Raw genomic sequence first — 22,852 nt, 5'->3', positions numbered from 1 at the left:
ACCGTTAGATTGAGGTACTATCTCAAATCAGCACCGTTCATTTGATTTTTCATTTCCCCCCAATCAAAAATTGTCTCCCACCTTGGCTTCGCGGTGTTTACTTTACCAGTTTACATTCACAATTTCATTTTTCATTTTCATTTTATCACACGCGACAACGGCGATCACAGGCGACAACGGCGATCACAGGCGACAACTTTACCAGTTTACATTCACATTTTCATTTTCATTTTGAGTCCCTGATTTTATGTATTTAGGGGTTTTGGGTTTCTATTTTGAATATATGATGGTTGTGGGTTTCGATTTTGAGTCCCCGATTTCATGTATTTAGGGGTTGTGGGTTTCGATTTTGAGAAATGCATTTTGTGGATTTTGAATATATGATGCTGCTTGTGGGTGTTGATTTTGTGGGTTTTCACTATGCTTGTGGGGTTTTGAATATATGATGCTGCTTGTGGGTGTTGATTTTGTTGATTTTTTGGGTTTTCACTATGCTTGTGGGGTGTTCTATGCTTGTGGGGTGTTCTATTTTGTTGATTTTGTGGTTTTCACTATGCTTGTGGGTGTTGATTTTGTATTTTCACTATGCTTGTGAGTCCCTGATTTCATGTGTTCTATGTTTCACTCTAGATTTTAGTGTTCCTCTAAATACACTCTGCATATACACTCAGCATCCCTGATTTTAGTGTTTCACTATGCTTGATTTTAATGTTTCACTTAAGATTTTGTGGATTTTGATCCACATTGCCTCTGTTTGATTCACGGAACACATAAACACATTGCCTCTGTTTGAGTATATATGTTTCGTGCATATATGCGAAGTCCTTTTAGATATATGACAGCTCATTTTACATGTTCTATATTATGTGACTCTGAAATTTGGTTTTTCTTCCATATACATTTGATACATGTGTTTTAAACTTTAGTTTTTGTTTGGTGTATAGATAATGGCCACTCCGAAAAAGAAAAGTGAGTCAAAGAAGACAGAATTGAACACAAGAAAGTCACCGAGAACAGGGCCAAAGAAGAAAGAGCTTAAAAGGTCCAGGTCTTCATCCCACCCAACTACCATGAATGTGATCAGGGCTTTACGAAAGACCAGGTCCTTAAACAACCAGACCCCTGCTATGACCCCCACCCCATCCACTTCTTCCCCAAAGTCTGTGAAGAAGAAGCCTATATCTGAAATCTTACAGAAAAAAATTTCCAAAAATAAGAAGAAAAAAGTGAAACCTGTTACCACCCCGAACAACAATGAAGGACTAAAACTACTCAAGCGAGGTTGTGTAACGATGCATAGAATTGTGAGACGAAAGATCCAGGGGAATAAACTTAATGTGTCTTTTAATGGAAAGGGAGAGCCGTATGGTCCTGAAGCGGCAGAAATGCAATCCTATATTGGGGTTTTGGCAAGAACCAAAGCACCAATCTGGCATGATAGTTGGAAATGTGTTCCCGATGAGACAAAGAACAAGCTTTGGGAGTGTGTTCTGGTAAAACAAACTCAAATAATTATGTATCTTTCATTATATGTTCATTACTTATGTATCTGATATCTTTTTAATTTCTTATGTATGTAGCTGGGTTTCATTTTACCTCCGTTTGCGAAAAAGTTGGTTTTACGTTCCGCTGGTCAGAAATGGAGGGAGTTCAAAAGTCGACTGACCACAAATTACATTCTCCCTTATCGAGATCAACCTGAAGTGTTGGCCTATCCTCCTGCAGATTTCTCTTTCATAGAAAAATCGCATTGGGATATATTTGTTGCTGATCGCACGTCACCTGAGTTTTTGGTATGTTTCCAGTTAGCATTATGACATACTTATTTCTAGTTAGCATTAAAACATACTTGTTGTTTCTAGTTTTTGGTATTTAATTAATATTGATTTCATAACCACATTCGTGCTTCTTATGCAGAAATGTCATGATGATGCTATACAAAGAAGGATGCTGAGTGTATATCCACATCGGATGTCTCGAAAAGGTTATGCTAACCTCGAGAATGAATGGGTGCGTAATAGTGAAATGACATAGTTATTATTCTAATACAAACTAATTTGTCTAACATATTTATACTATTATACTTTCCTGATCATATACATGTGAATGCAGTATCAATCTCATCCAGATGAAGAGGAAGTTGATCGCTCGTCAACCTGGGTCCTAGCAAGGAAGGACAAAGATGGTAAATTTTTAGGAAAAATTGTTGAAGATAAAGCAACGGAAATTGTAAGTTATATATTAATTTTTGTCTTAATTAATTGAAAGTATATGGTACTTAATTATGTTAGTCTTTTACATGGAAATAGCTCAGACTGTGATAATATGGTACACTTAATATTTTAGGAAAAATTGAAAAAGGAGGTTAAGGAAGGGAAACTAATAGCTGAAGGTGTTGATGATGTTTTAAACACTCGCGCTCGGTAAGCCTGAGCATGGTGGACGGGTCCGTGGACAAGGTGTTCATGTAAAGCAGTCGGTTTATTTTGATCTTCCAAGGCAAAAAAAAGCTAGAACAATGGATGAAAAGATACAGGAAAGAGTTCAGAGGTACTTGGCAGAGGAGACTCCAAAAATAATTAAAGCGAGAGATGATTTTTGGGCTGCTGAAATGGAAAAGCTGAGGGCAGAGATCTTGAAAAGGCCCGTACAACAAGAATGTACTCCAACGCATCCTTCCCAACAAGCAAGCTGTCACTCTAACGGCGGGGTTGATGTTGATGCAGCTGTAAACCATCCTGCTACACCTACAACTGCAAAGAATTTATTTCCTGTTCAACAGGAGGGAGGTGGTCTGAAAATTCAAAAGATTGAAAGTTTGTTTGTTGATTTAGGGGTGGATCCTGAGGATGCTCAGAGGTTGGATGGCAAGGATGAAAGTTGTAGAATTGTTTTTGAGGAAGACAGATGTGAAGAAGTTAAAGTGAATGCTCCGGATAATTCTGTTTGTAAATTGGCTCTTGGATCGCTCAGCAACATTGTAGCTTGTGCGAAGATTGATGAAGTTGTTGTTGTTGAAGGAGAGGAGACAATCCATGGAGTCAGACTTGGGGAAGAGAATGCAAGAGTGTCAATCACTCAAGTCATTCAAGGAGATGCTAAGATTCCATATCCCATCGGTGACGAGATTTTGACCGTGGAACAAGCCATGGGAACTTTTATTGCATGGCCAAGAAACTTGATAACAATGAGGAACAATAGCACTTCCAATGTTTTGTCAGCTCCGAAGGTAAAAATATTTAGAATAGCACTATATAGCTAGAATGTTTTTATTTAGTATTTTCTTTCTTACTATTTTCATGTGTATTTTCTGCAGAAAGCCAAGAAAAAGGGAAAAAAGAAGACTTATAAATTAGTCGCTGATGTTGAACCAGAGCTTGTTGTTGAGATGGGTGCAAATTACCCATCTGCATTAAATCGTTTGTGGACATGGGCAAAGGGTGCCTTAGCTGATGAACGAACGGTTTCTTTTCAACTATCCCAAGAAGCCTTTGGCTCTACAAAAAAGATGGCCATTTACTTATCAGATATATATTCGGTGTGCTCTGGAGGTGAAATGTCGGGGTCTGTGATCGTCCTTTTTATTCAGTAAGTTTCTCCACAATTTTTTTTTAATATCTCATAGTTAGTCTGTGGCTCCAGAAACGATTTTTTTTTAATCTCTCATATTTTATATGTAGCTCCATAAACGAATACGTCAAAAAAATAAGATGACCAACATGATCAAGTTCGTAGATCCCACCACAATTGGTGCCATTGGCTGTGGTAATGCAGGGCAGAGGTCGCGTGCACTCGCTGCACGATTTAAGAATGCTAAGAAAGGGCAATACTTTCTTATGCCTTACAATGACGTGTAAGTTTTAATCCAAGAGCTAGCTAGTTAGACATTCTCATATAATGTTTTAGCTAAACAGGATCACATGCCTTTTTAAATTGATTTTTTTTGGAGCTTCTAAGTTTCAATTTTTATGACAAGGCTTCAATTCATTCATGTTTGTGTAGGAACCATTGGAATTTAACTGTTGCAAATCCTGAGGCAGAGGTTGTCTACCACATGGACCCTCTAAAACGTCGAATCGCTAATGTGGAATGGCTGGATGTTGTCGACAAGTAAGATTCAGCTTCTAAAATATCTGTATGGAGTCTTGAACTTTGATAGACCACGCATTTTTCAGTTGCTTAATGGTTTTGCTGGTATTATTTTGGTTGTAGTGCCATTAAAATTTACAAAGAGGATCTCAACAAGGTTGTCAAGAAGAAAATTTTGTGGGAGAACATGGCGGTAATAATCAATTCTCATCATATTTTTTCTATGCTATTAAGGATATTGTAATTAAATAATTATTTCTTACATCTCAGTTAGTTGATATTGTAATTAAATAATTATTTGTTACATCTCAGTTAGTTGTTAAGGATAGAAGTTAGTTAGATTAATGCTTGTATATAAACACTACTGCACTCATAGTTTAGAGACTTATTTTTTACATTCACCAAATCTGTTTTGTATAGTTATCTCTCTGCAATATACATACAAGAGCTTCTTTCTCTCCAATTCACAGCTTTTGTAATGCATTTTTAATTAATCCAGGGAGTTCCAGTGCAGTCAGGAACCAAGGATTGTGGCCTGTTTGTGATGCGCTATATGAAGGAGATTGTTCAGGACAAAGAACTTGAGTTTGCTGCTAAGGTGAGATTTTCACTTTGGGTTTTCCCATTGACTTATACTCTTACCTCGTACAGTACTTAATTGTATGACTTATGTAAAATTTTGGGTTATTTTTCAGTGGATGCGCAGATCAAACTTGGTTTACACTGATGATGACATTAACGAGATCCGCTGTGATTTTGCAAAATATTTCATGAAACGCCATGCAATCTAGGTTCCAAATTTGTGGTCTTTTGTTTGAACTAGTAGTCGGATTTGAACTTTAAATTATGCAGTTGGTCATGGTAATGCACTTTTTGGTCCAATCCAAACAGAATTGTCGGTAGATTGATAGATTTGTCTCAATCTATTAGTAGATTGCATGGTCAATCTATATATATTGTGCTCAATCTATATATATTGCCCGGTTCTTGTTCTAGTGTTGTAGGATTGTTGGATTGGTTGTGTTTGGTGGATTTATATTAGATGTTTGGTGGATATATATATATATATATATTGGCTTGTTCTAGGATTGTTGGATTGATATGTGTTTGGTGGATTTATATATATTGGCTTGTTCTTGTTCTAGCTAGTTCTAAGTTTGTTGGTTTGGTGAATTTATATATATTGGCTTGTTCTTGTTCTAGCTAGTTCTAGGTTTGTTGGTTTGGTGGATTTTGATTTTTTGTGATTGGTAGTTAGTTCTCGGTTTGTTCGTTTGGTGGATTCATTTTTGGTGGATTCATTTTGGGATTTAGTTTTTAGAAAACAGGTGGTTTGGATGAAATCAGGATTTTATATGCAAAATTTTATATACAACAGATGATTGTGTTCTCAATCAAAAACAGCCATTGTACCAAACTAATTGGAACAACACTGTAACATTGTTTTAACAGTTGACTAAAGCTCTATTCACAACACTTTAAAACATGGTAATATTGTGTCTATCATGTTCACATAACGACAAAATATACGATGGTGTTATCTCAAGGATAACACTACAATATGCTTTAAACAAAAAATGTGGTCTAAAGAGCATTAAGATGGCAGTTAACATAACTTAGTATTAAAATACTATCACAAACCATTGTTTGAAATAGCTCCTTACAATATTTACCTAAAACTGTTGTATAAGACAGCATAAAATAACAGTATTGACCTAAAACTGTTGTGGTTAGCCTTTCAAACAACATTATATACGACGCTGTTGTCTCAAGGGGTGCACTACAATAGGAGTTAAACAAAAAATGTGGTCTAAAGAGCTTTAAAATGGCCGTTAACCACAACTCATTATTGGAAATACATTTCACAAACCGATGTTTGAAAGACTTCCTTACAATACTCTGGCTCAAGGTGTTGTCTAAGACATCATAACATAACTGTATTGTCCTAAACCTATTGTGGTTAGCCTTTCAAACAACAATCAACAAACTACCCGTTGTTTGACAAATAATATATAGAAATTTTGCACTCTTAGTTGACAGTAATACACCGTGTCTTCTTGAGGAAAACCGTTGCAGGTAAACTGTTCCAACAATACAGTCTTTATACAACCTGTTGTTGAATGACAGTTTCGGTAACAGTTATGAACCTGTTGTGTCTGTAGCTTCTAGTAATGGTTCGATGCACTGTTGTCTGATCGAATCACACGGCTCCTCAATAGACGACCAAAAATTTTGACATCAAACAACGGTGAAAAACGGTTGTAGGATCATGTTTTTCTTGTAGTGTTAGCCAGTTGTTAGTCCTCTACTTGAACACGCACATGCTCTTCTGCATCATTGGACTTCAAATTATAAGACCATCAGGCTCTTCATAGTAAAGAGAGTATATCAAATTATTGTTGCTTATTCAGATGTAACATTTTTGCGAGTACATATACCTGTTAGGCAAGATAAATGAGGTATTGTACATGTTATACTACTGAACAAAGTTTTTCGATTGTTACTGAGAGATCCTTAAGAACATATATAACCATTAAAAAATCTTAGTACACGTTTTTCTTAACGCTCAAATTTTTTTGGAGAAAAAAATCCTTGAATATTTATTCAAGTATTTTACCAAGTAGTAGTTCATGTTTATTTGCATATCACGATCATGTTTGTTTTATGCATCTATATGCTTTTTAATTGTTCATTATTAAGAGGGTGACCATTTAATAATACGATATTGCGATTCTTTTCATTTATAAGAAGGAATATGGTGCATATATGTGTTTTTTGTTATGTGATAATATAATTAGAAGGAAGATTATTTATTTTTTTACGTTTCTAAAATATCGGATAATAAGCATGCGTAGCGCGGGCTAAAGTCCCTAGTATTATCAAATTCTATTATTTACTAGTAAACAATCAATGTAATATTTTTTTATAACATAAAAATTTGAGAAAGTTACAATTTTTTTTGAGAAACTCAGGAGTAAAGTGTAATGGAACGTGAAATTCAAAGATAATATAATATCCTTATTTTTTAAAGAGAAGTTACAAAAATATATATATGAGAGGTGATAACTCACCGCTCTTACTTTCTCCTTTACAAAAATATAATATAATGATATAACGATTTAAAATACTGAGAAATACTTGTCTTTATAATACTTTATAAGCTAAAAATTAAAAAAATAGTTTTAGAAAAATATAATATAATAAGTTGATTTTAGGAGAAAGAGGGGAAGTGATATTAAAAATAATTAGGATAATATTAAGATGGTATCGTTTTAAAGAGAAATAAGAATTTTTACGAGAATATAAAGTCTTGTATCGAGATCTTCAATATTTTATAGAGATGTCCCTATCGAGATGTATAAAGGTTTATCGACCACTTCTCTACATGAATAAGTGACTTGCCTTGACTTGTCGATATTTTCACTTCTTTTTTTTAATCGTAGGTAAGCTGCAGCCGCTCTCCACTTCTCTTCAAACAAGTGTAAATGACTTGTCGATATCTCACTTCTCTACATGTGTAAAATGACTTGTTGGTATCTCCACTTCTTTACATGTGTAAAATGACTTGTCGACATCTCTACTTCTTTACATGCCTTGGACTTCTGTATAAGCAAATTTATTTCTCTATAAGTATAATGACTTCTCTAAAGGCGTAGTTGACTTCTCGATATGACTCTACTACACTTCTTGATCTGTGATTTGTCGATATGTGACTTAGAAATTTTTTTCAAAGAAAACATTTTTCAAATTCAAGCTTCTACACTTCTCTTTGAGGCATGATCGAGATTGATCTTTTTCCAGAGTTTATTCCTTAACTTTGATGGTTGTTCATAGATAAATCTCACAATCCAATCTCCTCCTTACTCAAAAATTTAAATAATAAAAAAAATGATAAAAAAAGAGGATGCGGTTTATCTAATAGGAATTTTAAAGTAAGTAAGGATGTTATGTAGCACATGGTAGTGATATGAAATATTTGATTAAGGGATTTGGGGTTTGATATTCTTAATGGAAACAACAATATACCTATTTTTCACAAAAAATGTGCGAGGAATCTCATTTTTATAATTTTCCAACATCCATTCCAACTTATATCTAAAATATTTTCTTTTTATGTGTATGTTTTGTTATTTAATGTACTGAATTGGGTGCATGAATCATTAATTGTAATAGATCTGTATGTATATTGAAAGATAGGGGAGGTTTTGTCTGTGTGGAGTTGCTATATATTCATCTTTCTACAGCTACTTAAAAAAAATATCCCGCTGAGTTTACTGCAGTAGTCCTTTTCAGGAAGCATGTTAAAAGTACATATTAACCATGCTCTGCCTTGACATCTTATGTCTAAATATTATAAATTTGTCCTTTTCTTTAAAAAAGTTAGCTTCCTTAATTAAGTAACAAGAAAAGAATTTGTTGTATTTTTATAAACTAAATTAACAAATTTTCTTTTAAATTCCGTTTAATTTAAAAAATCAGCAAAATATATCATTAATTATCACATAGAACTTCATTCCGGCTTCGCAAATTAGTACATTCCGAAACTTCCATATTATCATATATTCATGACCAAGAAATCTATAACCATTTTACTGGATAGGAAACAAATACTTACATTCTCATTTACTTCAATGATATGAAAGTAAAAGTTGTTTTTTACCTTGGTCCTTACATGGACATTATCTTGTTCATCATTCATAGAATTGTAGTTGATGCATTCTGTAAATTCCTTGGAAGAGGAGGTAGCAGTATCAGATTGCTCCAGACTCGAACTGGGCTACATCTCCTGCATCATCACAAACCGCCTTCCAGAGATATTCCAAGTCCTTGTCAGAGGACTCAGAGTTAATCAACAATGCTTATATCAACCAGCAACACAATGTAGACATTATCAAAACATACTCGAATCAGTTTGAATATATTTCCTTTTTCTTTTAATTTTTTAACAAGCCAACGCTCAAATCAGCTCAGCAAAGTTATCAAGATAACTTGTCATGATCATTAGTAAAACAGGCTATATAAAGTGTCCCATTAACCAATTCCGCAAAATACTTCCATATAATGCATAATCGTTTATCTGTGTCAAAAATCTAATAAACACGTCATATTTAATTAATAATTAGAACCAGTAATCAGTGATTTACAAAACCCTAAACCTATAAGTGTTAACAAACAAATCACTTCAAGTGGCAAAAAACACAATAGAAAAAGAAGAAAAAACACAAATACCTTAGAGGTTGACATTAAAATATCACTAAAGCTCCACGTGTATTCAAAAATTAGTAGAAAAAAAAATCAAGCTTCTTGACGGTCAAAAAATATTGTTAAAATATTTGAGGTTCGAGAGTGACATTCATAAATTATTAGTAAAACACACTAAACTAATTAAACACACAGCACGGGCAACGGACAACGGGAGCGCTAGCTTAGACTTTAGCCTTTAAAAATCAATTATACAAAAAACACCAAGATTATTTTCAAATATTAATTTCACATTAAGGATCATTAAAATGCTCTGTATCTATAAGTTCTATGAATTTTGACGCTCTTATTAACAAAATTCACCATAAATCCTCCTTTCATTTTTATATCTCCAACAAGTGTAATCCCAGCCCGTGGTCTTCTAATATGACTAGGGTCGAGGAATTAACCCAATCTGATAATATGTGCATCAACAAGAAGTTAATTTTTTTTTGTTTTTCCAATGTTTAGCTCGAAATTTTGAGTGTGATTTTTCCCTTGGTGGTAGAATCTGGTGTGTGTAGTACTTCCCGACCTTCTTTGAACTTTGCTTCTCTTATGTAATTGTAATAAGACAATATTTCGAAAAGTCTTCTTCATCTATGATGATTCTGATTCGACTAGGCTCAACTAGGTGACTCATGTATGCGGCGAAACTATAGACACGAGTGAGGTCCTTCTGATTGGAAAATAGACAATGTATTAGCAACCAAATATAATTTCTATCACAGTTAATGAATATTCTATCCCAGTTTCATCCTCCAAATATAATGTCTAAATAGAGAGACTGCAAGCATCACAATGTAAGTGTTAGAATTAGAAACTCCAGGGTAAGGAGATTTATACCTTCTTACATGGTATCAGAGCTAACCCTAGCCGTCATATATTTTTTTCATGTCCTTCAGCCGCTGCTTAATCATGGCAAGAACGATGGCTCTCCCTCCTCTACTCCCTCTTCTTCTCCTCCTTCTATCTCACAAAGACCTACCTTTCATCCTGCCCTAGCTGTAACAAATATAAAAAATTAGGTTCCCGTACTCGGACTGAATTATTTAAGTGCACAGCTAGTGCATACAATGTTCTTGATCATATCGATCCTAAAATTCCAAAATCAAAGGACGTGGATGACCAATTATGGAAGCGCCTTGATTATATTGTCAAGCAATGGATTTATGGCATAATTTCTGAGGATCTTCTTCAAACAATAATAGTACCTGATTCAACGGCTCAAGAATGTTGGGATCGTCTTCGTGACATCTTTCAAGACAATAAACATACCCGAGCCGTGTATTTGGAGAATACGTTTGTGAATACCTTTCTCAAGGATTTCCCCAATATCTCTGCATATTGTCAACAGTTAAAAAGTTTGTCTAATCAACTAGAAAATGTGGGAAACAAAGTATCAGACATCAAACTGGTACTAAGGCTATGTGGAGGTTTAACTCCCGAGTACCACATGGTTGCTACATTGATACAACAATCTGATCCCCTTCCCACATTTAATAAAGCTCGATACATGTTGTGTCTTTAGGAAACAAGTCGTTCTCAACAATCTCTCGACTCATCTGCAGGCTCTGTTCTTGTAGCATCATCATTACCAAGTGCACTACAAACCTCGTCTATGCCTCCACATACTTATATCCCCAATCATGTGAGTTATAGTTCTAATACTCCTAATTATTCACGTGGTGGAGGAAACAATCGTGGTCGTGGTAAGAAAAATAACTGGCGTGGGGGACGTGTAGGACGAAACACCGGAAAAGGGGCTGGTCGCTTTAATTTAATTTTCAACAGGACCACGGGTCACGCCCGTACGGGCAGTCTCAACATCAATCATGGGTCTCACCTTGGGGTACCCAACAACAATAATGGGGCAATTGGGCCAGTCCACTGGCGCCCTACCGATCGGCTCCATATCAGCAGCAACAACGCCAACCTGCAGGTATCCTCGGAGCTGGACCACGACCTCAACAACAAGCCTACACTTTTGTTCAACATCAACAATCTTATGACACATCCTCCTATCAGCCTACTGACTTGGCTCAGGCATTTCAGTCCATGAATTTCAATCCACCAGATGATAGTTGGTATATGGACACCGGAGCGTCCTCTCATCTTACTAATAATGCAGGTACAATAACGATTCCCAGTACATATCCTATTAATTCATCTATATTGATTAGTAATGGTTCTTACATTCCAGTTCTGGCTAATGGATCATCGAATTTACCTAGCCCTCTTCCTCCATTATCTCTAAATAATATACTCTTTGCTCCACAAACAATTTAAAACCTCATTTCTGTTAGAAAATTCACTAACGATAATAATGTTTCTGTTGAGTTTGACCCTTCTGGTTTTTCTGTGAAGGATCTTCGTACGAGGAGTCACATTATGAGATGTAATAGTTCTGGGGACCTCTATCCACTTTGTCCATCTTCTTGACCATCTAACTCCACTCAAGTATCTCTAGATGTTATTTCTTCAAGCACTTGGCATAATCGTCTTGGTCATCCGAGTCCTTCTATACTTCAGTTTCTTAGAAAAATTAATTATATTCAGTGTAATAAAGAGCCTGCTCCAAAATTTTGTTACTCTTGTCAAACAGGAAAACATGTGAGGCTTCCTTTTTTCTCTTCTCCAAATGTAACGTATGCTCCTTTTGATATCATCCATAGTGATTTGTGGACATCACCAGTTTTAAATAAAGAAGGACATCGTTATTATTTATTGTTTTTAAATGATTTCACGAACTATTTATGGGTTTCTCCTCTAAAGTACAAGTCTCAAGTTTTTGACACATTTATTGCTTTTAATACTTATGTCAAAACTCAGTTTGAGAAATCCATAAAATCTTATCAATGTGATAATGGACGAGAATTTGATAATAGAGCCTTTCATGATTTTTGTGCCAAACATGGGATGAATTTTAGATTTTCTTGTCCATACACTTCCTCTCAAAACGGAAAAGCTGAAAAGATGATTATAATCATAAATAATCGCACTCGTACACTTCTACATCATACATCAATCCCACCCGTTCTTTGGGTTTATGCTCTCCGGGTGTCGTGTTATCTTCACAATATTATTCCATCCAACTTATTAAATAATGTCTCTCCATTTCACATTTTATATCGCAGGGTACCATTATATTCACATCTTAGAGTGTTCGGCTGCCTGTGTTTTTCAAATCTCACATCCACTACTAAAAATTATTTTTCTCCTCATTCTTTGCCATGTGTGTTTCTTGGGTACCCCACCAATCATAGGGGTTACTTATGTCTTGACTTCACAAATCATAAACTCTTAGTTTCTCGACATGTTACAATTATTGAATCCGAGTTTCTATTCGCTAAAGTCCCCTCTTCACCTTCTAACTCTTATAATTTTTTGGGCAGCAGTGAGATCTCACCTCTTATAACTCATCATCTCGTGACAGACCATGCTCCAACAAAGGCTGCACCTAGCAGACCGAGCATGGCATCCCCTAATGATTTTCTTACCTCTCCATCGCATTCACCATCTACAATCACACCATCTCGTGAAGCTACTTCTCAGGTACCAAATCAACATCGTCCTCTTCAGTCCTTTGGGAAAATATATAGTAAGCGAGTTGTCCCTACCCCTTCCACTCCTACTATACAACCTCCAAAATCCACTCACACTCCTCCTCCAAGAATCACTACCAGAAGTCATCTTGGCATTATCAATCCAAATCGCCAATTTAACCTCAATAGCATCACCACATCTACTCCCTTGCCTCGTTCTCATATTCAGGCCTTAAAAGATCCAAACTGGATTGCAGCTATGCAAAATGAAATTAATGCAATACATTCTACTGGTGCTTGGAAACTGGTGCCTCGCCCACCTAGTGCACATGTGATTAATTCTTTGTGGTTATTCCGTAATAAATTTGATAAGTGTTAAATATATGATCCTATTGGGGCCTTCTTCTAACACCTTAAGGTTTTAGATGAGCTGGTTACTCAACATGGTATCAGAGCTTAGGCTGGCGGGAGAAGGAGAACTAAGGTTCGATTCCCAGCCACCCCAACATTCTCACAATTTAATGTGGACACTAAAGACAATTAATGCCCCAAAGATGGGCGCCGGTGTTCCACTCTTTGACCCATAAATGGGCTTTCGAGTGAGGGGGAGTATTAAATATATGATCCTATTGGGGCCTTCCTCTAGCACCTTAAGGTTTTAGATGAGCTGGTTACTCAACATGGTATCAGAGCTTAGGATGGCGGGAGAACTAAGGTTCGATTCCCAGCCACCCCCAACATTCTCACAATTTAATGTGGACACTAAAGGTAATTGATAGGAAGGCCCCAATAGGATCATATATTTAACACTCCCCCTCACTCGAAAGCCCATTTATGGGTCGAAGAGTGGAACACCAGCGCCCATCTTTGGAGCATTAATTGCCTTTAGTGTCCACAATAAATTGTGAGAATGTTGGGGGTGGCTGGGAATCGAACCTTAGTTCTCCCGCCAGCCTAAGCTCCGATACCATGTTGAGTAATGAGCTCATCTAAAACATTAAGGTGTTAGAAGAAGGCCCCAATAGGATCATATATTTAACAATAAGCACAGTAATTTTGAACGACACAAGGCACGATTAGTGGTTAATGGTAAAAATCAACAAGTGGGTATTAATTGTTTTGAGACATTTCGTCCAATTGTGAAGCCTACAACAATTCGTACGGTACTTAGTATTGCTATATCACGATCTTGGCCCATACATCAATTAGATGTAAAAAATGCTTTCTTATACGGTGGCCTTAAAGAAACGATATATATGCATCAGCCTCCAGCTTTCATTGATTCAAGGTTTCCAAATTATGTATGTCTTCTTCAAAAATCCATATATGGGTTGAGACAGGCTCCGAGAGATTGGTATCATCGGTTGGCTAAACTTTCAGTACAATTGGGGTTTGTAAATAGTATTTAGGATAATTCCCTATTTGTTTACAACCGAGGTAATGAGTTGGCTTATTTATTGATATATATTGACAACATTGTCCTCACAACCTCTACTGACGTCCTTCGTAAGTTCATTATTTCCACCCTTAAGGCTGAATTTCCCATGACAGATTTAGGGCCTTTGACATATTTTATTGATATTGCTGTACACCTCCATAATAAGGGATTATTTTTTAGTCAGAAGAAATATGCTCAAGCTATTATTGAAAAGGCAGGAATGGCTACTTGTAAACCAGTTTCCACTCCTATTGATATAAAGGCAAAACTAAGTGCTAATGCTGGGGAGTTTGTGGAAGATCCAAAATTGTATCGTAGTCTAGCTGGTGCACTTCAGTATTTAACATTTACGAGGCCTGACATCAGCTATGCAGTCCAGCAGGTCTGTCTTTACATGCATGAACCTCGTCAGCCACATTTTAATGCTCTTAAGCGAATTATTAGGTACATACATGGCACTACTGCATATGGTATTCATCTCTATTTAACACTTGGGCAAAGTCTGGTTGCTTACACGGATGCAGATTGGGGAGGCTGTCCAGATACTCGTCGATCTACTTCTGGGTATTGTGTGTTTTTGGGTGATAATGTGGTATCCTGGTCTTCCAAGCGACAAGCTGTCCTCTCTCGATCTAGCGCTGAGGCAGAGTACAGAGGTGTTGTTAATGTCGTTGCAGAATTTTGTTGGATTAGAAATATTCTACTCGAATTATATTGTCTAATTCAGAAAGCAATAATTGTATATTGTGACAATGTAAACGCAACCCTGTGCAACATCAAAGAACGAAACATGTAGAGATGGATATTAATTTCATTCGGGAAAAGGTTGCTTTAGGTCATGTTCGAGTTCTCCATGTTCCATCTTCCTATCAGTACGCTGATGTCTTCACAAAGGGTCTTCCTCGACACTTGTTTCTTGATTTCAGATCCAGTCTAAGCGTTCGTCCCCCTCCCGCTTTGACTGCGGGGGTGTGTTAGAATTAGAAATATTATTGATAATATTGTAAACATATTCTCTATTATTTTGTCAAGTTTTTGTTAGAAAAATTGGATTTTTAGATCATAGTTTTATTATGTTCTTGATAATAATCCTAAAATTTAATGATTGGAAGTTGTTCCATGATATGTGAACTTATAATTTCATGTATGGTTTTAAGAATTTTTCTTAATGAAATCCATAGAGAAATAGAGTTGAAACTAGTAGCTTGTAAAAGATTGAAATGGAGAATATGTCATTTGTCCCGCATTGAAAATAAATAAAGTGAGGATTTTATTTATTTGCGATTTAATTTTTTAATTATAATTAATTTATCAGTCGGGCTGGGTTATTATCTCTGTTGGGCTTGGACACTTTGTAAGTGGGCTGAGTCAGATTCAATGAATCTGGACATGTAACTGATAAATAAAGATTCATAATTAAAAATATTAAAACTGATTTAATGTGTGGATTAAATGCAAAAGTTGTTACATTTTGTTTAAATTCAAAATCAGCAGTTTTGATTTATGTATTAAATGAGCAGTTTTGATTTCTGATATTAATGTATATTAAAGTCTATTAATGTCAAGGTTGTAAGTTACACTTAGCCTCTACTATAAATAGAGGGCCTAAGTTGTTGATGAATTACACCACACAACATTCTCCTCTTTTCTCCCTCTCTGCATTTTCTCTCCCAGAAACACAAGTTCAAAGTGCTGTAGGTTGTTTTTCCGGCGATTGAGGTGCTGGTCGAGGTGGAGGTTTTGTTGCTGCTGTTAACATCAACTCCGAGCTGTTTTATCCTGGTGGAGATATTGCACGCATCCCAAACGCAGCAGGTAGGGGGCAATATTCTCTTCAAGAGCAGCCAGGACTTCGAGCAATGCCTGGTGACTCAGCTGTGATCATATTTTCTTGGTTTTTTGTATCTGTGTACCATTATTTTCAGACACTGATGAAAGCTATGGTTTCGGGTACATCTTCCTTTCTCTCTTCGTTATTTCAGTTACTAATTTTGTTTACATGCATGCTTTGTTTTGTTGACTGTGGTCTTGGCCTGAACTTGATAAATTCTTTATACACTTGCCTCTATGTTGCAATATTTGTTAGTGAAATTTTCAACATTCTTGAAGAGAATATTGGTTATTTAGAATTTAGCATAATGGTTAACGAAAGTGAGGTTATCGTTGGTGGTGGTAGCAGTTCGGGTGCAACTGCTGGGGCCATTGATTGGACCATCTATAGTTTCCCACAAGCTGTTGAACTAACAGGTTTACCGCAGAAATTCAACGGTGGCATTGGCTTTTCTCGCTGGCAGAAAAGGATGAAGTTGTGGCTGACTATAAAGGGTCTGTGGCCGGTTGTGGAATATGAGAAACCAGTAGTGGATCAAGAGAAGGCTGACACAGTTAAGGCTTTTACGAAGTGGGCTGAGAAGGATGGAGTGGCTAGGGCGGCCATTCTGGCGGCACTAACAAACACTTTGTTTGATGTCTATTCTTCTGATGCCTACTCTGCAAAACTCTTATGGGAGAAGCTGGACCAGACACATAATACTGACTCACAAGGTCTAGAAAAGTATTATGTGGCAAGGTTCCGGCGGCACTAACAAACACTTTGTTTGATGTCTATTCTTCTGATGCCTACTCTGCAAAACTCTTATGGGAGAAGCTGGACCAGACACATAATACTGACTCACAAGGTCTAGAAAAGTATTATGTGGCAAGGTTCCTCGAGTTCAAGCTGGTGGACAATAAGTCCATGACTGAGCAGGTGCATGAGTTCGAGATGATAGTGCATGCTTTGAAGGAGTTTGGAATGAATCTCCCGGAGAAGTTCAAGGTGATGAGTATGATTGAAAAGCTCCCGAAGTCTTGGAAAGAGTTCTCTCTCTCCCTGAAAAGACAGAAAGGAGAAATCACCTGGACCAACCTTATGTTGGACATCTCGGTGCAAGAACAACACAAGTCCAAACAGGGACATGTGATGCCAACTGAACACGGTACCTCGAAGGTAAACATAGCAACTGTAGGACAGAAGAGGAAGGCTTTTGCTAAGAAAGCTAATAGTAATAAACCTAAGAGTGACAAGGACAAGGCCAAGAAACCCAAGGCAAACAAACCATGCTGGTCTTGTGGGCAGGTTGGGCACTGGAGTAAGGATTGCCCTACGAAGAAAGCGAAGAAAACTGAGGTAGCACAAGCAAATGTTGTGCTTAGAACCGCAAGTGGGCCTATAGTGAACATGGTCGTTGGTGAGGCTACGGCTTCTGAAATCGACGTTGACCGGTATGTATCCTACAACCCTGTGATATTTTCTACCTATCTGTCAAATGAATGGTTGATAGATACTGGAGCTAATGTGCATATTTATGCTGATATTAGTTTATTTGTATCTTATCAACAGAATCATAACTTGACTGTGAAGATGGGGAATGCTAGTGCTGCTCAAGTACATGGAGTTGGAAACGTGGATCTGAAGTTCCCTTCAGGACGTATTCTATCTCTGACGAGAGTGCATCATGTTCCCGACATGCGTAGAAATATAATAAGTGGAACTGTTTAGTTTCTAGTGGTTTTGAAATTTCGTTTAAATGTAATAAAGTAGTTTTTATTCACACTGGTACATTCTTTGGCAAGGGTTACTTGTCAAATGGTTTATTTGTTATTAATGCGGATCCCGTTTTGGGAAATTTGAATAATAATGTTATTCCTTCTGTTAACTGTATTGAATCCTCAAATATATGGCATGCTAGACTAGGTCATTTAAACTTTGGTGCTCTCAAGAACATGATGAACTTAGAGTTGATTCCAAAACATACCATAGAAAAGAATTCTAAATGTCAAGTATGTGTGTCTTCTAAACAAATAAGGAAACCTTTTCATAACGTTGTTAGGGATTCAGACTTGTTAGATTTAGTACACACCGATATTTGCGAATTTGGTGGTGTGTTGACCAAGGACCAGTTTAGATACTTTATTACTTTTATAGATGATAGTAGTAGATACTGTTATGTTTATTTACTTAGACATAAGCATGAAGCACTTAGTAAATTCATTATATATAAAACTGAAGTAGAAAAATAAACTAGTAAGTTACTTAAAAGGTTGAGATCTGATAGAGGTGGTGAGTATACGAGTAATGCTTTTAATGAATTTTGTGCTAACAATGGTATAATTCATGAAGTTACTCCACCATACACACCTGAGTCTAATGGGGTTGCTGAGCGAAAGAACAGAACATTTAAAGATATGATTAATAGTATGCTTATTAACTCTGGATTGCCTAAATACATGTGGGGAGAGGCTCTAAATTCGGCTTGCTATATTTTGAATAGAGTCCCTCTGAAACACATGGATAAAACACCCTTAGAGTTATGGAAAGGCAGGATGACTAGTCTTAAGTATCTTCGTGTGTGGGGGTGCCTTGCTAAGGTGCTTGTTCCTGAACACAAGAGAAAGAAACTAGGTCCAAAGACTGTTGACTGTATCTTTCTGGGCTATCTTGAAACCACTACAGCTATGAGATTTTTAGTGTTAAAATCTGACATAGATGGTATAGTGGCAAACACGATAGTTGAATTTCGAGATGCAACATTCTTTGAGGATGTCTACCCTATGAAGACTGGAATACCTGAAACGACTTCTGAGGAAGATCCTACTCACATATCAAGTTCTATTCCGGATCATATGGAAAAGATGACAAATGTGGGGGTGGAACCTAGTAGTAGCTCTATTCCTAAGGAACTAGAGGAACCAAGGAGAAGTAAGCGTGCAAAGGTAGTCAAGGATTTTGGAGGTGATTTCATCACTTACAATATCGAGGACGAACCTTTAACTTTCCGACAAGCTATGGATTCTTCTGAGTCAAGGCACTGGAAGGGCGCTGTGAAGAGTGAAATTGACTCTATTATTTCTAATGGAACATGGGAGTTGGTTGATCTCCCTCCTGGGTATTCTACTATTGGGTGCAAATGGATCTTTAAAAGGAAGTTGAACCCTGACGGCTCAATAGAAAAGTACAAAGCTAGACTGGTAGCTAAGGGTTTTAAGAAAAAGGAAGGAATTGATTACTTTGATTCATACTCTCCGGTTGCAAGAATGGTTACAATCCGAATGCTTATAGCATTGGCTTCAGTCCATGGTCTTATCGTCCATCAGATGGATGTAAAGACAGCTTTTCTTCATGGTGAACTTGAAGAAGAGATTTATATGGATCAACCTGAAGGATTTGTTACATCAGGCAATGAAAGGAAAGTATGTAAGTTGATCAAATCCATCTATGGCTTGAAACAAGCTCCCAGAGATTGGCATAAAAAGTTTGATGAAACTGTTTTGCCTCTCAGTTATAAGATTAATGAAAGTGATAAGTGTGTCTACACTAAAGTTAAAGGTAATGAGTGTGTTATTTTGTGCCTATATGTGGATGACATTTTACTGTTTGGAACCAATATTGAGATTATTAACGAGACTAAAGAGTTCTTGAAAAGGCATTTTGAAATGAAGGATATGGGTGAGGCAAGTGTGATTCTTGGAATCAAACTGATTCATTCCACTGAAGGAATAACCTTGACTCAATCTCATTATATAGAGAAATCTATACTTGAGAAATATGGTTATTCACAGTGTAGAATCGCTAGTACACCCTATGATTCGAAAGTTGCCCTTGTCAAGAATACTTCAGGAGTGCCTGTGTCCCAGTTAAGGTATTCTCAGATTATTGGGAGCTTGCAGTATCTTGCTAACTGTACTAGACCAGATATTTCATATTCTGTGTCTAAATTAGCTAGATATACAAGCTGTCCAAACAGAACTCATTGAGATGCTCTTGATAGAGTACTTAGATATCTAAAAGGCACAATGTACCTTAGTTTACACTACAGGAGATTTCCTGGTGTGCTTGAAGGGTACAGTGATGCAAGTTGGATAGCTAAGAAGTCTGGTTCCAATGGAGTGACTGGATACGTGTTCACCTTGGCTGGTGGAGCAATATCCTGGAAGTCAAGCAGGCAGACTATTGTTACTCGGTCTACTTTTGAGGCTGAGTTGTGTGCACTTGATGCCACAGGGACGGAGGCTGAATGGTTACACGGACTTATGTCTGCAATACCTGTAGTAAGCAGACCGCTTCCTGCTATTGCTATTCACTGTGATAGTCGAACAACTATCGACAAGATTAGCAGTAAAAAGTATAATGCTAAAACTAAGATACACATCCAAGTTAGACTCAAGTCTATAAGGGGTTTAGTGACTGATAGGATCATAGCTATAGAGTTCATAGGAACTCAGAATAATATAGCTGATCCTCTTACTAAAGGACTGGAACCTGCAGTGGTCCTTAAGTCAAGGTTGGGGATGGGACTGTCAACCCATCATAATTCATCAACAGTGGGAACCCAATACACATGAGAGGAGATCCCTCGAAGTGTATTCAATGGGTAATAACAAGTTTTAAGGATGAATTGGTAGTACCTTTGCTACATAGTTGATACTATAGTATCTGAGTCTATCCCTTGTAAATCTAGAAGGTACTGACACTGCTAGAAAAGCAAGAGTGTTAAAACTCTGAATGGGGTCAAGTCATTTGACGAGATAGAGGCAGTATATCTCTGGAGATGCCCAGCTAAGCGAATGTAATTGTGTGGTCGCAATTAGAGGAAAGGGTTATTCCTTGAAACGTTCGACGAACAGGATCGAGACAAGACCATTAATGTCTCAAAGCCGTAGATTGGCACCATAGCCGTTGACTTGTCGTCGTCTATGGAACATGGTTATACTAAACGGATTAAGATTCAAGGTGAAACATTCCATCTGAATTCGGTAGCCATTGAAGTAGAGGACTTAGGAGGGTTCAAACCCAGAAGGGTACCTACTCTGAAAAACAAGTCATGATGAAAAACCTGATCCCATTTCTGTATGGATTTGTGGGGGATTGTTAGAAAAATTGGATTTTTAGATCATAGTTTTATTATGTTCTTGATAATAATTCTAAAATCTAATGATTGGAAGTTGTTCCATGATATGTGAACTTATACTTTCATGTAGGGTTTTAAGAATTTTTTTTAATGAAATCCATAGAGAAATAGAGTTAAAAATAGTAGCTTGTAAAAGCTTGAAATGGAGAATGTGTCATTTATCCCACATTGAAAATAAATAAAATGAGGATTTATTTATTTGTGATTTAGTTTTTTAATTAAAATTAATTTATCAGTCGGGCTGGGTTATTGTCTCTGTTGGGCTTGGACACTTTGTAAGTGGGCTGAGTCAGATTCAATGAATCTGGACATGTAACTGATAAATAAAGATTCATAATTAAAAACATTAAAACTGATTTAATGTGTGGATTAAATACAAAAGCTGTTACATTTTATTTAAATTCAAAATCAGCAGTTTTAATTTATGTATTAAATGAGCAGTTTTGATTTCTGATATTAATGTATATTAAAGTCTATTAATGTCAAGGTTGTAAGTTACACTTAGCCTCTACTATAAATAGAGGGCCTAAGTTGTTGATGAATCACACCACACAACATTCTCCTTTTTTCTCCCTCTCTGCATTTTCTCTCCCAGAAACACAAGTTCGAAGTGCTGTAGGTTGGTTTTTCCGGCGATTGAGGTGCTGGTCGAGGTGGAGGTTTTGTTGCTGCTGTTAACATCAACTCCGGGCTGTTTTATCCTGGTGGAGATATTGCACACATCCCAAACGCAGCAGGTAGGGGGAAATATTCTCTTCAAGAGCAGCCAGGACTTCGAGCAAGGCCTAGTGACTCAGCTGTGATCATATTTTCTTGGTTTTTTGTATCTGTATACCATTATTTTCAGACACTGATGAAAGCTATGGTTTCGGGTACATCTTTCTTTCTCTCTTCGTTATTTCAGTTACTAATTTTGTTTACATGCATGCTTTGTTTTGTTGACTGTGGTCTTGGCCTGAACTTGCTAAATTCTTTATACACTTGCCTCTATGTTGCAATATTTGTTAGTGAAATTTTCAACAGTTTTAGTTTCCATATAGACTTGACATGTGCTGCTATATATTGAAGGTGAATATACAACTCCAGGGCAAGGAGATTTATACCTTCTTACAGTAAGGAAGAGGAGGGGACCTACTGAATTCTTTTGCTGTATTTCACAACCCAACTAAATGAACCCTGCTCCCAAAAACAACCCAAGGATAGGTGGGACGGATACCTGAGCCCGACTTCTTATAGCATCTTCTCCTATCAATCAGATTAAAGGAATTTTAAAATCTGACAAAAGCATTGTCGGACTACTGAGTTACATCTGAAGAAATGGGAAAAGTAATTAAATAATTCATCCATTCGTAAAAGAGATTTTGCATGGCTCACCTTGTACCATGGTCAGTCAAACAATATTTCTAGAATTCAGTGCATGTTACTTGGACTACTAGTGCTTTTAACATCAGTGCTTGGGGCATGTGGTGGGGAAGATGGAACAGCCTTCAATATAAATTTCCGACCCCCTCCAAGTGCAGTTATAGAAGAGCTAGTTGGTCTGAGCTCAGGAAAGCGACTATGTGGTGGAGAAAAAGAGACAGGATGCT

This window comes from Apium graveolens, chromosome 11, assembly GCF_009905375.1.
Source record: "Apium graveolens cultivar Ventura chromosome 11, ASM990537v1, whole genome shotgun sequence".
In the NCBI taxonomy this organism is placed as follows: Eukaryota; Viridiplantae; Streptophyta; class Magnoliopsida; order Apiales; family Apiaceae; genus Apium; species Apium graveolens.
This window is presented reverse-complemented; position numbering follows the sequence as displayed.